The sequence below is a fragment of the Vidua macroura genome, chromosome 1, assembly GCF_024509145.1.
Source record: "Vidua macroura isolate BioBank_ID:100142 chromosome 1, ASM2450914v1, whole genome shotgun sequence".
Classification (NCBI taxonomy): Eukaryota; Metazoa; Chordata; class Aves; order Passeriformes; family Viduidae; genus Vidua; species Vidua macroura.
Genome location: NC_071571.1, coordinates 48,241,274 through 48,260,709, shown reverse-complemented (window position 1 = coordinate 48,260,709; position 19,436 = coordinate 48,241,274).

Here is a 19,436-nt window from a genome sequence, read left to right as displayed (position 1 = left end):
GTTGCAGCTGCTGAGTTGCATGATCTCTCATTATATCTTTTGCTGGTTTTATTTACCCTGTGATTTTGGCACAGCTGACAACAATTCCACCAGGCTTCTCTTCACGCAAGATTTCCTCTGTGGAAAGGACTCTCTGGGATGCTCCTGCTGACCACTCACCTCTCCCAGATTTGCTGCAGACTCAGTGAGGATTTTTACTGGGCAGACAAAATGACTGCAACACCTCCTGCTTTTATGTCCTTTCTGAAGGAGGTGCCAAAAAACTGTTGCCTAATGGACTGCCTTGAAGAGCCAACACAACACAATAAATCCTGCCCACAGTCTACAAATACCAACAAGATTCCTATGAGGCCTGTCCTCTGAAAAGTCTTATGTTAAGAACAACTGGGGATGAAAGGTTTTTTGCCATGTTCAGCAATAAAAAGCCTGCATTCAGAAAAGCCATTGGGAGATAAGACTTGACCAGCATACAGTAATTTTAACTGCAATCGGTTTTCACATGGGTTACTTTCACCTCTTCATTAACTTCAATACATTCTTTACTAAATAAATTTGATGTATCATACCCATGCCCTGATGGCATATTCTAAGTTGGAAGCTCAAAAAATCCCAACTTCAGCTACTACAAATTGCCATTTCTATAAGAAAATGGCATTAGGAAAAAAAATAACATGACAATGGATACTGCTTCTTATGTACTTAGATGTTTAAAGACAATGTAGGGGCTACAGAGTTATGTGGTGTCAATTTGCAGGGTCTACTGTTCTTCCCTGTTGAGACTATTTGGGTTTTCAGCCAAGATCTGGTACATCACAGGGAAAACCAACTATGCTGTTGTCACAATCCAAATTTGCCTTTGGAGCAGCTGCCATAAAAACCCTTTGGTCTCAGAGGAAACTTGAGAAAGGGAAAAGTTTCAAGGAGGAAAAATTAATTATAAATTCATAAATATCATCAGCTGATTATTAATTGTTTCTATCTAGAAGAAAGGAGGAAACAGGACTAAGATTTTATTTCAGAGACAGTCATATTTTCAGAATTTCTCTCCATGCTATTACTGAATAACTCACAGTCTTTAAAATAGGGCAGAAGACCATTTTCATCCCAAATGTCCATCTCTTTAGTGAATTCTGGCATGCAAAGGTCAGGTCCTCCTGGAGCAGACTTTAGTCCTGGAATGCTGGTTTCCAGATAAATTAATAATTACTCTCCCACTCACTTTCATTAAAGAGCAAAAGAGGCAACTGAAAGAATTCCCTTTGAGTTGTAATGGGTGGCTTAATTAAAAGGCATCCACCCACCTCTTGGAGCTGACAAGAGATTCCTCTGCTACATTTGTGAAGAATCCAGCCATGACTTTTTATTTCCTGTTGAATAAAAGAGCAATTTTGATAAATCTTTGATGACTTCTATTCAAAGTTCAATATTTGGTGCAATAATCATTTTTTTGCATAAATATCCTGTTCAGCTCCTAGGCTAAAGCATGCAGAGCCAGGTTGATCTAGAGCATCAATCTTGAGGAAATTGGAGACATTCATAATAAACTCTCAGACATATTTGCAATGCAAAGATAAACACCATTTATGCATGACTTGGCTCATTCTAAGTCTTGAAAGACTGATAACACCCAAAGCAGCTGTGACTGAGGTTCACACACTGGGCTGTCATTTAGTGGACATTATACTAATTACAGTCCTGCTGGCTGCAGAGAGGAATTGTTCTGCAATGATCTGTGATGTTGTTTAAGGCTGCTGTAATCACATGTATCACATTTTCATTAACTGGAAATAAATCTAGGGGAAAAAAGGTTCAAGTAGCAGTTTCATCAAGACTGGGAACTTGAAACTAGCTCTGCTGCAATATGGCAGATTCCACTTTCCAAAAACATTTCTTCGGATGTGTTGGCTGGTACAATTCTCTTTGCATGCACTGTTACTGCTCAGTATATGGGGCATGACTCATGATACAGAATGATAGCTAGAGAAAATTGAGCTTCTGAAAAGTGAAATTAAAGTGGAAAAGCCAAAGGAATAAATAATTCAATAGACAGACAGGTCTGGAGCATACAAATGAGATGTCTCAGGATAAGTTTCAGCCTATCATCCAGCTCCTGGCAGTGGGCTGTGGACATACTTTATCTTTCTAGTATCCTAGGGGAAGAGTCAAATAACTCAACGTGCAGCATGAGGCCACCTGCTACCAAGTGCAGGTGTGCTGGTACTTGAGGATCAAACACTTGTATTTTTTCCCAGCATTCTCTTGCCTTTAGTCCTCTGATAAACAGTCCCAGACCACCAGCCAGACAGCCCTGCTGCATCCTGCAAGGACAAACACTCACAGCAACTCCCTGTGATTCAGGTCTCAGCACTGCAACCCATTCCTACACAGCAAACCTCCTGCTTGCTCTGGATGTCATGGGTCCAAGCCTAGCCACACACCTTCCCTTGGGAGGAAAGCTGCAGTCCAGCCTTGCCCCCACAGTAAAGACCTCTGTGGTACAAGTATCACCACAATTATTTTATGGTGTTTCTGATGGTTTGTTTGGGATATTTTATTGAATAATCTGACTTGAACATTTGTTTCAAAGTTCTTCCTATGAACTTTGTATTTGTCAGGTGGGGTCCCTTACGGCATTATGTGACTTCAAGCATTGTTTACAACTAAGAAATATTTGTGCAAACTTTGCCCATTTTTAAGGAAAATACTTTTTTTAACTTCCAGTATTTCATACTGAATAGGATACACATGCAGAGCACAGTGCATGAGCTGAGCAGAGCATGACTTACCACCTCTGCTGCTTCCTTTGGGGAACAGAAGAGATGGCATGTTTGGCAATCAGAAGGCAAACAAAGAGAAGGAGCAGTCCTCTCAAATCTCTTGCTGCTGTAGTGGCTCTGTAGATGTACACACAAAACTAAGTTAATTATCAGGCCTCTTTTTTTTTTTTTCCCCAAATGACTATCACTCTGTAGCAAGATGCAGAGGCTAATGTTATAAAAGGGTGGATGGTTTTAAATTAAATTAAAATAAAACAATAACTTCATAATGGCTTTTCCAGAACATAAGCATCCTTCTAGAGAAAGCATAATCAGATGTTATTGTAAAAGCTGATAAGCTTTCACGCCCAAATTGCCACAACATTTAACCCTAAATCCAGGCAACTCATGTATTGTTTGTTATCCTTAGTCTTTCACTGGGCATGCCACGTGCCCTTTTGTTTTGCCTTGTTTTCCATACTCAGAAATGAGCTGCTAAAACTCTTCTCAGAAATGCCAGGATATATGTGCCCAGGAAAGTCATCTTGTGTTGGCCTGCCCACTCACCCTCCCACTCGACAGACATCTTTTGTTAAATCAGTTCCACAGGAAAGCCAACAGAACAGGTCACATCTTTGAGCAAGTGTCTATAGCACTTGAGTTTTGATCACCCTTGAAACAACTGGGAGTAAAATAACACTGACAATGGCCTCTATTATCTTGAAGAAGAGTGGAATCCCAGAGGAATAAATGAAATACTTGTGCCCCATCCTTACTTTTAATATGATGGACTTCATCCCCATTGAGTTAAGTCCCAGAGGTGCCATTGGTGTTTTGTGTAGGCAAAAGTTTTAACTGTCAAAAGCTCATGGCTCTGACCAAACAGGTCCTAATCCTTCACTTGATGACTTGAGAGTCTTGAAAGACACTCACAGAACTGCTAATGTTGATGCTGAAGTTCCATTTTAGCTCTAGGCAAATACAGCTCTAATCATTTTGGAAAGTCATAACAAGAGATACTACAGGGAGGTGAATCACCTGTAAACAGATCCATTCAAATATGCTGTGTTCTGACAGCCCACAGACACAAGATCTCTCCCAGACAGATCTTCAGAGATACCAAGATCTTCAGATCAGGACAGTCACATCCTGGAACTCACTGAAAAGAATATAAGTTCTACAGGTTTCCCACCCAGTACAAAAGAAGTTTCAGCAGGAAGTCCTAGGGATTTAACAAAAGATCCTAGAACACATTTTAAAAATAAATATGTGACCTGTTGTAAGGGAGATTGTGTTACCTGTGCAGGCAACACAGAGAAGTTGAATACCAACTACAGAACTAGTTGCAATTTAGGTGCTGAAAAACCTCGTGCTGGAAAATACATAAAAATTATGTCAGACACATCAAAAATTACTTTCAGCAAGACAGTTACTTAGAGACTCATCAAAAAGATGGTTTCTGTGTAATTCTTTTCACTTGATGTTATTGCTTTCAGAGAGCAAGGCCAAGGCCAGTGACAAGTTCTTTCAGCCAAAGAAGACATAAAAAGCACCAAGACCTCAAAGATGAGAAAAATTCAGATTTTTCTGAAATGTTTTGAGGAGCAATGGTAACTGACTGATTGGACAAGATGCCAGAAGAATAATAGACAAAGAGAAGACTTAGAAAACCATCTTCATTCTGCACAGAAGCTTCTAGCCTCAAAAAAGGAGTAACACTGCAATACCAGGAGTAACACAGGAAATGTGAAACACAGTATAAGGGTCATGTCAGAACTTAACCTCAGAACTATCATTGAAAATCATTGTTATTAACCTGACATATAAAATGGTATTCAATCACTGAGAGGTATTTCCCTGTAAGTATCCTTACTCCTATTCAGAGTATTCAAAGAAAAAAAAGACCAAGCAGTTTAAATTAAACACTAAAAATGTCACTTACTTTGTCAAGAAAAGATGCATAATTGTTTACAACATTAACCAGAGTTTTCAATTCTCTAACCACAGTTAATCTCAGCCTCAAAACCACTTAATAGTCAAGCAGTCACTGGGAGAGGAAGGGGAGGAGGGGAAGGATTTGATGTCACATGGGTTATCAGAGCAACCCTAACAAAGCCAGAGAAATCACAATAATGTAAAGCACATTTAATATAAAACACACACATATTGCAAACCACACATATTCTAACTGTGGGGGTTGTGCCCATGCCAGCATGACTGGATCATGAGTCAGCAGCAGTGAGAAGCAGCCCTGGGTGCTGACAGACACCTGCTCAGCCAGTCCTGTAATATGCAAAGGACTTCCCACAAAAGCATTCTCCTAGCCAGGAAGGCACAGCAAGCACTTGCAAGACCGGCATTGAAGGGAAGTACCACAAACTAATCCAATAGCCACTTGTGCTCTCCTATACCCTGAGGCACTGGTTTTATGGAGGAAAAGATGGTGGGACCAGACAGGTTCCCTTGGTGGCCAGGCCTGGCATGGAGTGATCAGCCATATGAGTTCATGTGTCACTGGTGGAAGCAGAAGACATGGGTGGCAGGTGTCTGCCAGAAATGACACAGAACATTCCTGATCAGTGCTTTGAAAGCAGCTTTTCTCCTCTTCTACATAACTATGCAATCTTTTAGCATGGTCCTGGGAATTATCCTTTTTCCAGTACCCTGTTTGACTTTGTTGTTGATGTCACGGAAAAAAAGTAGTCAGTTGTTTACCAGAGCATTCGATTTCTTATCAGCAGATCTGGCTATGAATAATTATATTGCTTATTAATACCATAGTAAGCCAGCTAATGGGCTACAGACTCCTAACAAATAACAGGATGAGAGAAGAAAGGGCAGATTGGCAGGAGGTTGTTTGCCTTTGTGAGGGTTGAATTATAGAACTGGCCAGGATTCAAAACTATGAATCATTAAGAACATGCACACAGCAGTTTTACATCAGTGAGCTCTATTGACTGTAGAGGAGCTAATATTGATCTACTAAACATATGGGAATGGGGAAGCAGGTCCCACATAGTTAAAAACGTGTTTTAATGTCTGTCCTTTGAATTGTGTTGGTTCCCTGAAACACCCACACATTTCTGACATCATGATCAGACCTTTATCCAAAACCTTTGAAAGGACAGGTCTCTTTTCAGGTTCACAGTGACAGAAATCTTTGAAACATGTCTGGAAACAAGATCATTGTGAGTTACCATGCTTATCTTGTCTTGTATCTCCCTTATCACATTAGCTCAGTTTGTAGTACCTACACTGATGTTTCTATTAACTGAGGTGTTTCTGAATATAAAATAAAAATAATTAAAATGTTATCTTGCCTTTCCTTAGTAGCTGGGATGTATCTTCAGTTATGCAAATGAGACAAAAAACTTGCCTCGCTAGGCTACAGACATAACTATTGTGAACTCTGACATCACCAAGAAGCTGCTGTACAGTGCTTTGTTCTTCACTCCTGAAAGGGAGGAAGAGTGAATGTTGCATTCAGGGATGGGAAGTCAACTACGACTGCTTTTCTACCCATAAATACACTTCATTGTCCATTATAGGAGATAGAATAAATCAGCCTAATGCTATTAGAGGCTATTGCATGGGGCAACAGCAAAAAAAAAAATAAACAGAAATTTTATTTAACCTGTTTATTCATAGGACTTGGAGACCCTGGCCTAACATCAATTAGACCAGGATCATATGGGCTTCTGCCAGCATGTTCTATCACAAGTTTGCATACAAATAACAAATAAACATCTAGCACACTGGTATGTAGAAAGTAAAAAGTGAATTTGGATCTTAATTATAACATGAAATTTCTTTATGTGCTCAGTTCATGCCATGGGTCATACATGCACCTTGAGCACATATTTGCATGTCTCCTCAAATCTTAACATTTGCTTGAATTTGTTCATAAGAGCCTTCACCAACATAGTCTCTCCCATTTCCAATGACTTTGTGCTGACATCCTCTTATTTTATTATTCCAAATATCTCAGTCGCATCCCTGTCACTCTGAGCCATAGTACAAGCCTAGATAAATGGGAGCTGGGCATGGTCCTCTTCCTTCATTCTGACAAGCAGGAGCACATCCACAAACACTTAACTGTCTCAGCAACCTTCAGCAATAATAATCAGCCCTGCTAGTTGTTGAAATACAGACAAGAAACTCTCTGCTGGGTAAGGTTACTTGAAATACAAGACATTCTTCAATTCAAATGCTGATTTTCCATCTCTTCACTCTAAAGAAACAGGAGTGTGAGATATGCATCAGTTTCAAGGCAAAGTCTGTTTGCAACATGACCTCCAAACATTGTGGCCTGTGCACCAGTAAACAAACTAAGCCTGATGGAAATCTATCATTTCAGCTTTGGCTATTGAAAACCAAGGATACGTGCGATTTAATTTTCAGCTGTTTATGAAAAGGATGAACAAGGCACAAAGCTCTTTCATTTCTCCATTTAATCCAACCTGCCTCCTAGAGAAACTGAGCCATAGCCCTTTGCTGACCCTTTTCCTTTGCTTTATGTAAGAAAAAGAGAGGGAGACTAAAGGAAATTTTAAAAAAGCAAGGGAGATAAAGTGATGTCTCAAATGACCAAGGCATTGAAAAACATTCTAAACCACCAATTCACCTTAAGGTTTCCAAGTCTCCAGTTTCCCAGATCCTTTCAGGGAGCCAAACTTAATGCCTTGCTGTGGACTACAACATTATCAGCCTCTTCTACTGAGAAAGGACATAAGTTTTTAGATGATGGGGAGCAAATGAATACTTGCTCTAAGACTAATCTTGGCATGAAAGGTCTCAGAGAAGGACTAATTTAGGGCTGATTGGTCTTGCATGGACATTTTGTATTGTAAAACTTGACCACTTAAAGTCACTCAGTCACAATAAAGCTGTGCATCTAATTGCATCCCTGCTTTCCCTAAGATGCTTTTGGAAAAAAACTACATCCCTGAAAATTTAAGTTAATGCAGAATATATTTGATATTTACAATCCATGTGTAGAGATCAATCTATTTCACCATAGAGAGGAGAGTGTAAGCTAATGGAATCAGGGCATGACACAAGCTTTCTTTTACTATCAAGTGCATTTAATGCAACTATTATATAGTTCTGAATAAAATGCAGCCTTTCTGACTGCAGTAAAACTGCACCTTCACAAATGAGAAGAAAATCTAGCTTACAAAGCGAGAGATAAAAAAATAAATGGGAACTGTTATTTCCCTGAAATAAGATGGGAATACTTCACTTAAGGAAACTGAGCAGCTTTCAAGAACTGAAAGCTATTTATCGTACTTTTACAATGATCAGATTCACACCTTTTTTTCTATAATACATTTTTAAACATAGTGAATCAAAAGCAGTTTGATTAAAAAGCAATCTTTGGTACAGGGTCAATTAATTTATTTTGCACAGGGTTTCTAGGATTTCTAATTATTCCTGCAATGCTCCTAACACCTATTTACTGTCCTCCCATTCAGTTTAACATTCTTCATCTCAGACAAAATCCTGGTAAAATTTGCATACCAACTCTTTTCAGGAATTGTGACTGCTGGATTTAAACCACTGCACAGTGTTGAATATCCTCAGACTTTAACAGGTCTTAGACCTGCTGGACCTTGAGCAAACTCTTATAGAGGTTACCAAGCCAATCCAACAGAAAAAGGAAACTGGAAAGTTGATGTGTCAGAAGCTTCTGCCAGAGTGCAGCCACTTGGCTTCTTGAAAGGGAAGAACTGACCAGGAATGGTGGGCAGAAACCAGAAGAGTTTAGATCCTCTCCATTTTGCAGCACAAGACAATGTAGCCCTTCAATTACTACAGGGGTGGGAAAAGACTCACTTTAAAAGGGATAACAGAGAGAAGAAACAAGAATTTGAGTGGTCACAAAGACATGAAAGAAAACAAGTGAAGATTCTTGCTCCATCTGAGTTCTGGATACCATGAAGTTACCCCATTTTCAGTCTTGTGTTTCTCACCATCAGTTTATTTGATGCTGTCTGAAGTAATACAATCCAGTGAAATAAAATATCCCCATAGCTCCTTTTCACACTGATCCTGCACTCTGCTTAGAGCTTGGATTTCAAAGTTTCCCATTCATTCTCTGTACAGAGAGCTAATTACCTTGGCTAGATGACAGACCATGTTACTCAGAGTTACACTGACAAACCTAGAAAATGAACTGAGGATCACACAGACTTCACAAATCCCATTTCAATGAGATTTTAAACCAAAGATTCTGAAGAGAGTTGCCATTCTCTGACTCTTCTCCACCTCTCAAAAGAATTCTGTCCAAGAAGGGAGCTGCAGAATGGAGATTGCTATCAAGAAAATCAAATTTACAAGAGAAAGGGCTATACTGCTGGGTTCTTAATGGGAGGCTTCAGTTACCTGCGCTGTTCATTTGCTTTTTTTAACATGGAATTGGAATATAGAGCTGATCATAGGAACTGTAAATTAAAAAAATAAACTGAAAATAGGAACCTGTACAGTAAATATTCATGTGGTATTATTCATAATAGAAGTGGAGATATGGCTGCTAGTGGAATTAATGACCATTAATGACCAAGAGAACTGAAACTGATTCCCCAAGGAAAAGGATTTACAATGCTGCCTCTCTCTGCCCTCATTTGAAGACTCAAACTGGTTCACACTCTTAATGGAATAAATATTCAGCATTTTTCTCTCCTCTACCATCTGTGTCTCCTATTTTTACCTTGGCAGGCATCATTACCATAATATAGTCTCATTATGTTGTGCATTGGACCCAATTTTGAATGTTTAATAAGAAATCCTCCCTTGTCCATGTACTGCTGTTGAACCCGAAGGGACTATTTGTGGGGTGATTATTTACATAATTAAGGATTGTGCTACAAGATGTGGAGTTGATTTAGCAACATGTTCTCTGTATTTAATAAGTTCTCTTAATATATTTATTAACCAAGTACATATGTTGAAGGATAATGTAATCATTATTATTTGACTTTTTTTAAAACAAGTCAGGGAGGCAGAAGGGAGGGGCAGAGAATCCCACACTTACAATAACCATAAGGCAGGTCTCATAAAAATGGAAAGAAGGAAAGGAAGACACCAGGCAAACAGAATACTGAAGAGAGTTGATACAAAGGAATATTAAAAAAAAATTGTACGAAATATAGCAAGTATGATATACAGTGATTTTGCAAAGCATCTAATACCGTGTCACAAAATCTCACTTTTAAAGACAGTTCAAATTGCTTTGGATGTGAACACTCTCACCTGGACAGAAACTTGATAAACCAGCTGTGAATTCTGGGTGATGACAGCAAACAGCAACGTGAATCTGAGAGTCACAGAGATGTAGAATCATTAAGGTTGCAAAAGACCTCTAAGATCATCGAGGCCAACCATTAACCCAACATTGCCAAATCCACTACGAAACCATGCCCCTAAGTGCCACAGCTAGGCATTCACTGAACACTTTCAGGGACAGCAATTCTACCACTTTCCTGGGCAGCTTATTCCAATGTCTGAACACCCTCTCAGTGAAGAAATTTCTCCTAATATCCAATCTTAACCTAAAGCAACTTGAGCCATTTCCTCAAGCTGCTTGTCCTGTTGTGCTCTTGCTTGTTACTTGGGAGAAGAGACAGATCCTCATCTCACTACTGCCTCCTTTCAAGTATTTTCAGAGAGCAATAAGGTTGCCCTGAGTTTCCTTTTCTCCAGGCTAAACAATTCCAGCTCTCTCAGCCTCTCCTCATTAGTCTTCTCCAGACTCTCCCCCAGCTCTCTTGCCCTTCTCTGGACATGCTCCAGCACTCCAGCATCTTTCTTGTAGTGATATCCCAGAACTAGATACAGGGTTCAAAGTGAGGCCTCACCAGTGCTGAGTGCAAGGGAATGATCACTGCCCTGGCTCTGCTGTTCTTTTCCATTGGACAGCTTTCCAGCCAGATTCTGCCCATATCTGAGATTTTGAAAGCAAGGACACTGTGGCAGTGTACCACACCACTGAATTTATAAGTTTGATTGAAAAAAAAAGCAATTGTATCCTCAGGTTTAGAAAAAAGGAAAAAAGGTCGACGAGGAAACAGAACAAATAGTACTTAAGGAGAAATACACATATTGTTCAGAATGAAAGCACAGGGACTTAGATCTGTTGCAGTCTACTTACCAGTTTACATTTTAGACAAATAACCTTTGCAAGAGGTAAATACCCTGACTAGGAATGAAACAGGTTCCTTGACCAGGTTGTCTAGTTGCCTTTCCACAGACTCATGGGGGACCACCTCAGACTAGGAAGATGCACAGACACACCCTGGTGGCAGGGGCTTGTGTCTGCCTCCTGCCCTGAGTTCTGTGCTCACAGGGGCACCTCTTTGTTCAGGTCAACATCACACCTTCCTGCCATGCCTCACTGACATGTTTCTTGCCACCATGTTTCTTTGCCTTCCCTCTCCATCAACAGAGTTCATTCATCTATCAGGGTTAGGTCAGTGCAGGCAGGTTCACCCTCCTTTTTGCCCCAGGATGTGCAGCAGGATCTGTTGCTAAGGGCAGGAGTGCCCCTGTTCCAACTTGAGTTACTTCCCACCAAACTGAAAGAAATAGTTCTGGTGGTCCTCTCCATACCTCTCCACCGGAGGGGCAAGGAAAGGAAACAGAGAGAAGCAGAAATTAATTCCAGCTTGACTTCAGTGCACTTGTTAAGAGTGCTCCCTGCCTGCCAAATGAGAGCACCATGGAAACAGCAACAAGTAAATCAGTGAATTAGAAAACACTGATCTTTGCAAATTGTAGCTGTAGCCACAAAGCCCCCTACAAGGAAAAAACATACAAATTCATAGGCACGCGACACAGATCTAATACAACTGCAGAGCTCCCTTGCCTAGCCAGAGAAAGATGCCAAATCACAGCTAAATGCAGGGAGCTGAAGGATTGATTTCAGATGGGGGACTGGTGTTTTCTCCACTCTGATGTTGTGCTTTTGTTGCCAGCAGATTCTTGCCATGGGAGGCCTTTGAAGGAAGAATTGCATATAAGGTTCTTGTTTAAACAGCAATACTAGCAAATTCCAGAAAAAAAATCTGAATAATTTGAGCCTCAGCTTAGGAAGGCAAGCACAAGTAATTTTAGTAATTCATGAGGTTCTTGACTTTTTTGTTGTTTGGTTGGTTTTTTGAGGGTTTTTTTGGTCTCCGAACAAAAGCGAGTTTTACTGGGAGATTCAACAAAATATTAAAGATCACTCTTCAGGATACTTAAGAAGTATCTTCTAAATGTGAAGATGGAAAGAACAAGCAGAAAACTGAAAATATTTGGAAAAATACAATACATGGGCAACCTACCAAACAGCAGTGCTGCCCCAAAAGAGATTGTTGATAACAGCTAAGAGTTGTGATGAAGGATGAACAGCTGAGTTTTAGCTTTCTTGAACTGGAGCCCAGGGTGACACATCGAGAGGAAATGCCAGACAGACAGGCTGAAATTTCATTTGGACACAAGCAGATGGGTCTGGAACAGAGAGATTGATCTGAGGCTTGTCCATATAAAGACAGTAATTAACTTTGTACTTACAGATGAGTCAGGTTGGTGAGCAAAGAGAAGGAAACCACAGGCTGACTGCTCTACAAGGCTCAAAGTGTGAGCTAATATTTTCCTTCCCTGTTTTCATGCCCATGAAATAATGTGTGCACTTTCACATCACTTGCTTCAGTGGTTTCTTAAGCACAGAAATCAGATTTTCCATAGACCTGAGCCTTCAGAAGAATTCTACAATACTAAAATAGGTTACTGACAACAGCACACATTGTCAGAAAAACAAGATTAATTTCAGTTTTGGAACTCTAAAGGGTTACTGGCATATTTACAGTGAGCTATGTATTAAATATTGCATGTGAGTGAGAAACATTTTATATGAATCTTTGAGAAAAGCAAAATAAGTCCCACTGGTGCTGAGAGACCGGGAGACTGAAACTACTGATCTTCCTTTTCACTGACCAGATGTGGACTTCATGTTCTTTCTAGAGCCTGTCAAGAGACAGGCTGGTTTAGATGACAGAGGGTAATTCCAACACAGGCCTTGTGTGGGGCATTAAGAGTTTCTTTGACCCCTGTGGACACCCAGAAAATGAGCATCCATCACAAGACAGGGTCTGAAGCGCTCTGTGATCAGCTCATCTTCACAGAAGCACAGCTTCTTCACTGAAATTCCCAATAGGACATGAAAGATGTGGGATGACCCTTCATATTAACAGTAAGGCACTTTAACTTGAGCCAAAAAAAAAAAAAAAAAAAAAAACAACTGATCTTGGATGTTTCAACACCCCTCACTTGCCTCACTCACTGGCCAAAATCAATCCTGCAAAACTCCTACTTGGACAACTTGAAGATAAGGCTGTCTTGAGTCTGGTGCTTGGAAATGCAGCCCAGTTGCAATACCTTTAAAAATCTGTGTTCTATCAGGAACAGGCACATCCATGCTTGCTCTCATCATCTCTGTCAGCATCTGTCTGCCTCACACTTTTGCCAATACCCACCTACACATAGCAGCCCTCAGCTGACTTTGGCAGCTGCAGTCCTCAGTGGCCACCAGCTGGTCAACACCAATGAATACTCTCATTGCTGTTGACTTCTACACATCCCCGTTGGAGCTTCTCCCCTTTGCAACATCTTCGGGTGAAGGCAACACAGGTGCCCAGACCCCCTGGAGATGTGCACTGCACATGTGCACTGGCTGTTCTCCACAGGCACCACAGCATCCATAATGTCCAAGGGAACACTAAGGTTGTGAGGTGGATACGGGTATAGGTGTGCACCTGTACAGACAGCTAAGGAAGGGACATTCTGCTGCATGTGAATTCTTCAATGCAAGGCTGCATCTTTGGAAGACATCAGTTTTAGTAGATCCAATTTAAGCATATACTGCTAATTTAGTTTGCCATTAAGCACATTTTGCAGCAGTCTTTATTAGATCTCTCTTGGCAAAATGTACTTTCACTCAAGTACCAGAATTTTCCTCAGCTTCTTTGTCTCCCGTTTTCTCTTCAGGTCATTTGATGATTGACAGCTCAATGTACTGCAGAACATTGGAGGGTAAGAGATAACTGTGTGCTGCAGTCAGAAGGTCCATGCTGCATAAAAATGTATTCTCTTCATTATTACCTATTTGACAGAGATTTAAGAGGGTTTTGCAGCTAAGGGCTACATATAAAAAGACTACAGATCATTTCCAAAAGACAAATTGCAAAAAGTCTATATACTCAGTGAGATATACTCACCTACTTTAAGGAGTAGATGAAAGCACATCTGCAGGGTGCACCTCCACATCATGGGAAGGAAATTGAAAATAGCAGACAGTGGTACAGCTGGTTACAAATTCTGGGAATTATATATGCTTCCACTGGAAAATGGTAAGTTGTTGAACCGAGAATCAGTAAAATCCTCAATGTTTGTTTGTTTCTCTGTTTTACAATTAGCAAAAGTAAAGGCACACATTGTATCTGCAGCCATGTGAAAAGGAAAATCTGCTGCTTTTGAGCTGCTACTGAGCACTGCTGGAGTTGGAGTTCATTTCCCTATTGCTCCCAGTTTCCCTGTGGATCTTAGGCCCCAGCTGGATCAGACTTCCCTAGAGCCACATCTTCCTTCCCAGAGACACTGCTGAGCATCTCCCAGCAAGGCAAGGGAGAAAATGTGTCACTGGAGGCACAGCACATCTGCACAGGTGCCGGGAGTGAAACACAACCTTCTGTCCTGCTCTCCTCCACTGTCTTCACCTTCCTTCCCTGGTGCTGGGCCCAAATGCTTGCAATGTCACAGTGAACATGATCCCACATGGGACAGCCTGACAATCAGTGCTTGGCCAGAGAACAGTACAGCAGGGAGGGGGGTCAGGGAACTGGAGGTCCCATGAGGGTAGCTCAGGCAGATGGAAAAATTAATAACAGATCATAAAGCACAAAGCACTTAGAGAAAGCCAGTTTTACATTCTTGTATGTTGGTACAGATTATGGGAACCCCATTAATCTCCTATTTAATTCATGACTGCTCTGTAGCACCAGACATCAGGAGCCTCATGTGCTCCCTGGTTCATCTACATAATCCAAAGGTGCTGGTAGAGGTCTTTGATGAACTGAAAGGTCTTTGATGAACTGAAAGGTCGAAGAGATACTAACCCACAATGCAGTATAATATTATAAGTTAAAGAAAAATAAAATTTGTGAATGGTCAGATGACAGATGCAAGAGGGGGCTATCCACAAGCTTCTGAATTCAAGCGGATCACAGTGACACACATACCTTAGTCTGTGGGCTCCTTTGCAGAACTCCTGTATTTAGATAAAACACAGCCAACACTGCTTGAGTGCTCCATTAAACCAAGCTCACATTTGCAAGGAGCTGTGCAAGGCCTGTATTACTTTAGCCCGTGAGTGCTTTGCTTTTAGTGTTCATTTTCGAACAGCACTGAAAATATGTGCTTTCATCTTTGCCACTTTGCAATGCCAAAACAAAAATAACTACTATAAACAATATTATAAATAAATGCAGAAGAAAGTAGGCAAGTCATTAGGAAATTTCCCCTCTAGCCTAAATGGCAATAATTCCACTCTAGAAATAATGCCCATGAACAGTGTTTCCAGTGTGTCTTTACCTTTGTGACTCTCTGATGCCAGTGTAGCACAAGCCTCTTCTCTGTGAATGCACCACTCTCTTCCACAAAGCACTTTCATAAGACTTGTGGGACACTGAGACAAATACACCTCTGTCAGATATGACTGATGCTGGCAAAGAATTTTTAGGTAGGTGGACACATCCTCTGAGAGCGTGCTCACACAGGCTCATTTCCATAGGGACTAAATTGAAGAGGGCAAACCCTTGTGATAGGAGGCACTTGCAGCTAGACTGTGATGCTACCCCATCAACCTAGATACCTGAAAAAGCTTGGCCACTTGAGGAACCTACAAAATATGGAATAAAGGGGCAGAAAAAAAGCTGAGAAGTCTGGATGAGCAATGATTCAGTTATTTGCTCATGCAAGGAAATCCACAAACCTCCTTGTTCACAGCAATCCTAGTGTCTGCATCAAAAGCAATTTGCCTCCTAGACCTCGCCTAAGCCATGTTCAAGGCAGAAGAAGGGATAGGTGGATTGGCTGCCTGATCCCATATGCACAGGTCTCCCTGTTGTCCTGACTGGCCAGAGCCCATAGAGAAGAGGGGTGGGAATGACTATCAGAGATGACATCACTTGTGTCCCTCTCTGCTTTGCTGTGCCAGTGACCTTTCTCCACCTCAGCCAACAAACTGGAAAGGGAACATCTGTTGGGTGGTGAGAGTGGGACCAATGCAGCACAGCTGTGAGGCCACTGAACACCAGGGAGGATAAGCATGAGAGAGATGGAGCAGCACAGGAGGCTGGGGGGCAGGTACTGCCTTGCACAAAGATGTGTGCAAGGGTTTACTTGCCTGGGACCTCTCATTGTTCTTCTCGTTGTCCTTCTTTCATTTCTGAATGAAATAAGAGAAGCACATAACAAAAGAGACAGGGAAAGAAGAGCATCTCTAGAGCAAAGCTGTCACTGAGTAACTTGGGAGGCTTTGTCCTAAGACAGAGGATCCAGCTGAGCTCCCTCTCAAATCACAGGAAAGTCTCTCATGCTCTGCTCCTTGTTTAGCAAGCTACAGCTCTACAGCCTGGTTCTAAATATACCCATTTGTCAGTTTTTAGAAAATTCTCTTCACCTTGAAGTCAAGTCATCAAGAGACATCCTCAGACCTGCTAAAAGTTTTACCCCACAACCCTGTTGTTTCAGCACAGACAAACATCTACAGGGTCCGTTAATCTGGTGTGTGTCTCACTCATCTGGCCTGTGTACTTCTGCCTAAGAATGTAATCCTATCCTGCCCTTTCCTTCCCCAAAGATGTCCAAACAGAGAAAAATACAGTAGTTATTTTGCTGGTAGGACAAAAAACACATATTCTCTGTAAGCCACCAAGACAGATAAAGCTGTCTAAAAAATCCCAAACCCTCTAAATTTAATAAGTGTCAGAGCATTGCTGATGCACTGCTCAGCTGATGGATGGGGTGCTGAGAGCAACCCAAAAATCAATGCCACTCTGAATGCCATCTGCAGAATAAACTAGCCATGTCATCGACATCAATAGGCAGCTGCATTAATGACAGCATTTTGCCTTGTTTAAATCAGGGCCAAGCTTTAGTCAAGTAAGGGCAGAAAAGGAAATTACAGACTGAGGCTGCTACAGCCTGAAGACAGAGCACAACTCAAAGGCCATACAGTGCAATGAAGCAGCATGGAGACCATCTCCTACCTTCATCTCAGGTTTAGTAAAACTGGGATGATCCTAAAACATTATATGATCCTAAACTAATCTTGATGGAACTATTTCACCTAGGCAAAGGACTACACTAATGCAGCTGTATTTGCTCCATTATTGGAGTGTATAATAAGTGTTTTGTGGAAACAGCTTTCTCTTAAATAGGCTTGAGTACCCACTGGAACAGAGGGAAATGTGGAGTTTTGTCCATACTCATATTACTTTTTCTTTTTCTGTCTTAACCTAGAATTTGGTATCAAAAATAGAAAGACATTGAGTTAGGTCTCATACAAAGGAAATATGGAGACTCTGTTGAACATTCTTTCTCCATCATCTTTGCTGGATTTTTGTTCCATGGAGTGCTGTGGAGAAAGTTACTTAATGGTTCCTCTGGATGGCCTTTGTTCAGTGTCCAAATTAAATCCCTACTTTGGACTCCCAAGGGTTTCGAATGTTTTGTATTTGAGAGAAATTCTTTGGGTGTCTGGTAGGAATAAGTGAAACAGAAATTCTTTGTAAAACCACACAGGCTAGAGGGGTGAAAGAGAGTCTCATATGTTCTTAGAGCAATAACCAATGTCTTGTCTGGGTCTGGATTGTTGCACACTACTACATACTCTTCTGGTTCTACAGCCCAAGTGGCTTTTGCTATCATTACCAAATGAAGGGGAATCTTGAACTTTAGACTTTGACAGCTAATAATAAAACCAGTGCTAAAGAAGAGTCCTACAGACAACCTCAACAGAGGGTGGAGAGTAGGAGTTAAGTCAGTCAAGCAGTAAATTAGGATGCATTAATGGGAAAGCATAAGGAGTTCACAATATTACTGATGGTATCAAAATTATCAGAGATTGTGTTTGACCCAAGATCCATCTCTGGGGCTTTCCTGGACCGTTCTGTTCACATACTAAAAAAAAAAAAAAAAGGTTGGAATAAGATTAAATGAGTACCATGAGTACCAGAAGATTCACTTAGGAGAGGAATGAAGAATACAAACACTAACAGACCAGTGCTCTCCATTGCCTAGATGACAGAAGAGTTTTGAGGAGTTATAAAATTATGTCAGAGAGTGTGAATGTCATGTTCTGCTTGTTAGAAGCCTTCAAGTTTCATCAGAAAACAGTTCATTAGAAATTCCTCCGCAGCTAGTACATGTTTGCATTGAATGACTCAAATATTCTTGAAACTTATTAAAAAACTCCAGTATAAGCATAGTGTGCCTATAGTTGCAGTAGCAGACACAATAACAATTATTAAAGTGCATGGATGATCAGCTTCATGGCAATTATTATAATGTTAATGTGGAGTGCTACCAGTAAGGTAATTCTGAGAGTATGATAGTGTTGATTATTCCATATTTTTAGAGAGCATGATATTCTACTTTTTCATAGACATCTGGGTTACCACCATCAAAAAAATATACCAGCTAAAAACATCACTGTATGTTAAATGGTAGTTGTTTTTAACCTTTTTTTTCTTGGTACCCATATCAAATTTTCTCACTCCCGTCTTTGACAGTACAAACCAGATCTTAACCTGATTTGTTATCTAGAGGAAGGATGTGGAGTGTCTAGCAGGCAGTTAAATAGTCCACATTCCAAAACCCACAGGTGTCAGGCACACTGTACACCAGGAAATTTGCTTTGCCAGCTCGTCCTCTCACTGTCTCTCCTTCTAGCTGTGGAGGGTAATCCAGGCCTCACTGCCTAACATCTGGGTACCTATCTCCACAGAGCAGCTTTATTCCCTTCTCTAATTCTGCTGACACCTGCCAGATGCCTCTGCTACATCACTGGCAAGCAATCTCTGTGACTGTGGCTGGCACAACTGCTGTCTTGTGCATCTTTGACCTTCCCAGAGAGTGCAGAACAGATCTCCATTTCTTATTTGTCCTTGAGCAGTGAAAGTAGTATGCAGTAGCTTTCATTGGATGTCATTGATTTAATGCTTCTCCAGATTTACTTCTGCCTTATATAACATCTGGGGTTTTTCCAGTAAAATTCTGCAGGACTCGCATACAGATATTTTCATGCATTAGAGCTTACAAAATCAGATCCTCTTGTCATTAATTTTATCTTTCCTTTTCAAAGGGAAAAATACAAGCAATAATTAGATATGAGTAATGGTAGAATGGATGGGTGTTCCTTGTAAAGAGCACTTTTGACTCTACATTCAGAATTCTGGCTGTTGCAATTTCATTAAGGCTTGTAAATACCTGTGTTTTCAATGGAGGTTTATCTCCTCTGCCACCAGAAAGTTAAATGCATGCTTACTTCTCAAAGTTACAGGTCATAGAGTCAAGCACCTTCTTTGCTCTAGCTAGCTGTCTGACAATCAGGAGCCACAGCATCCCATTAGAGACTTACAC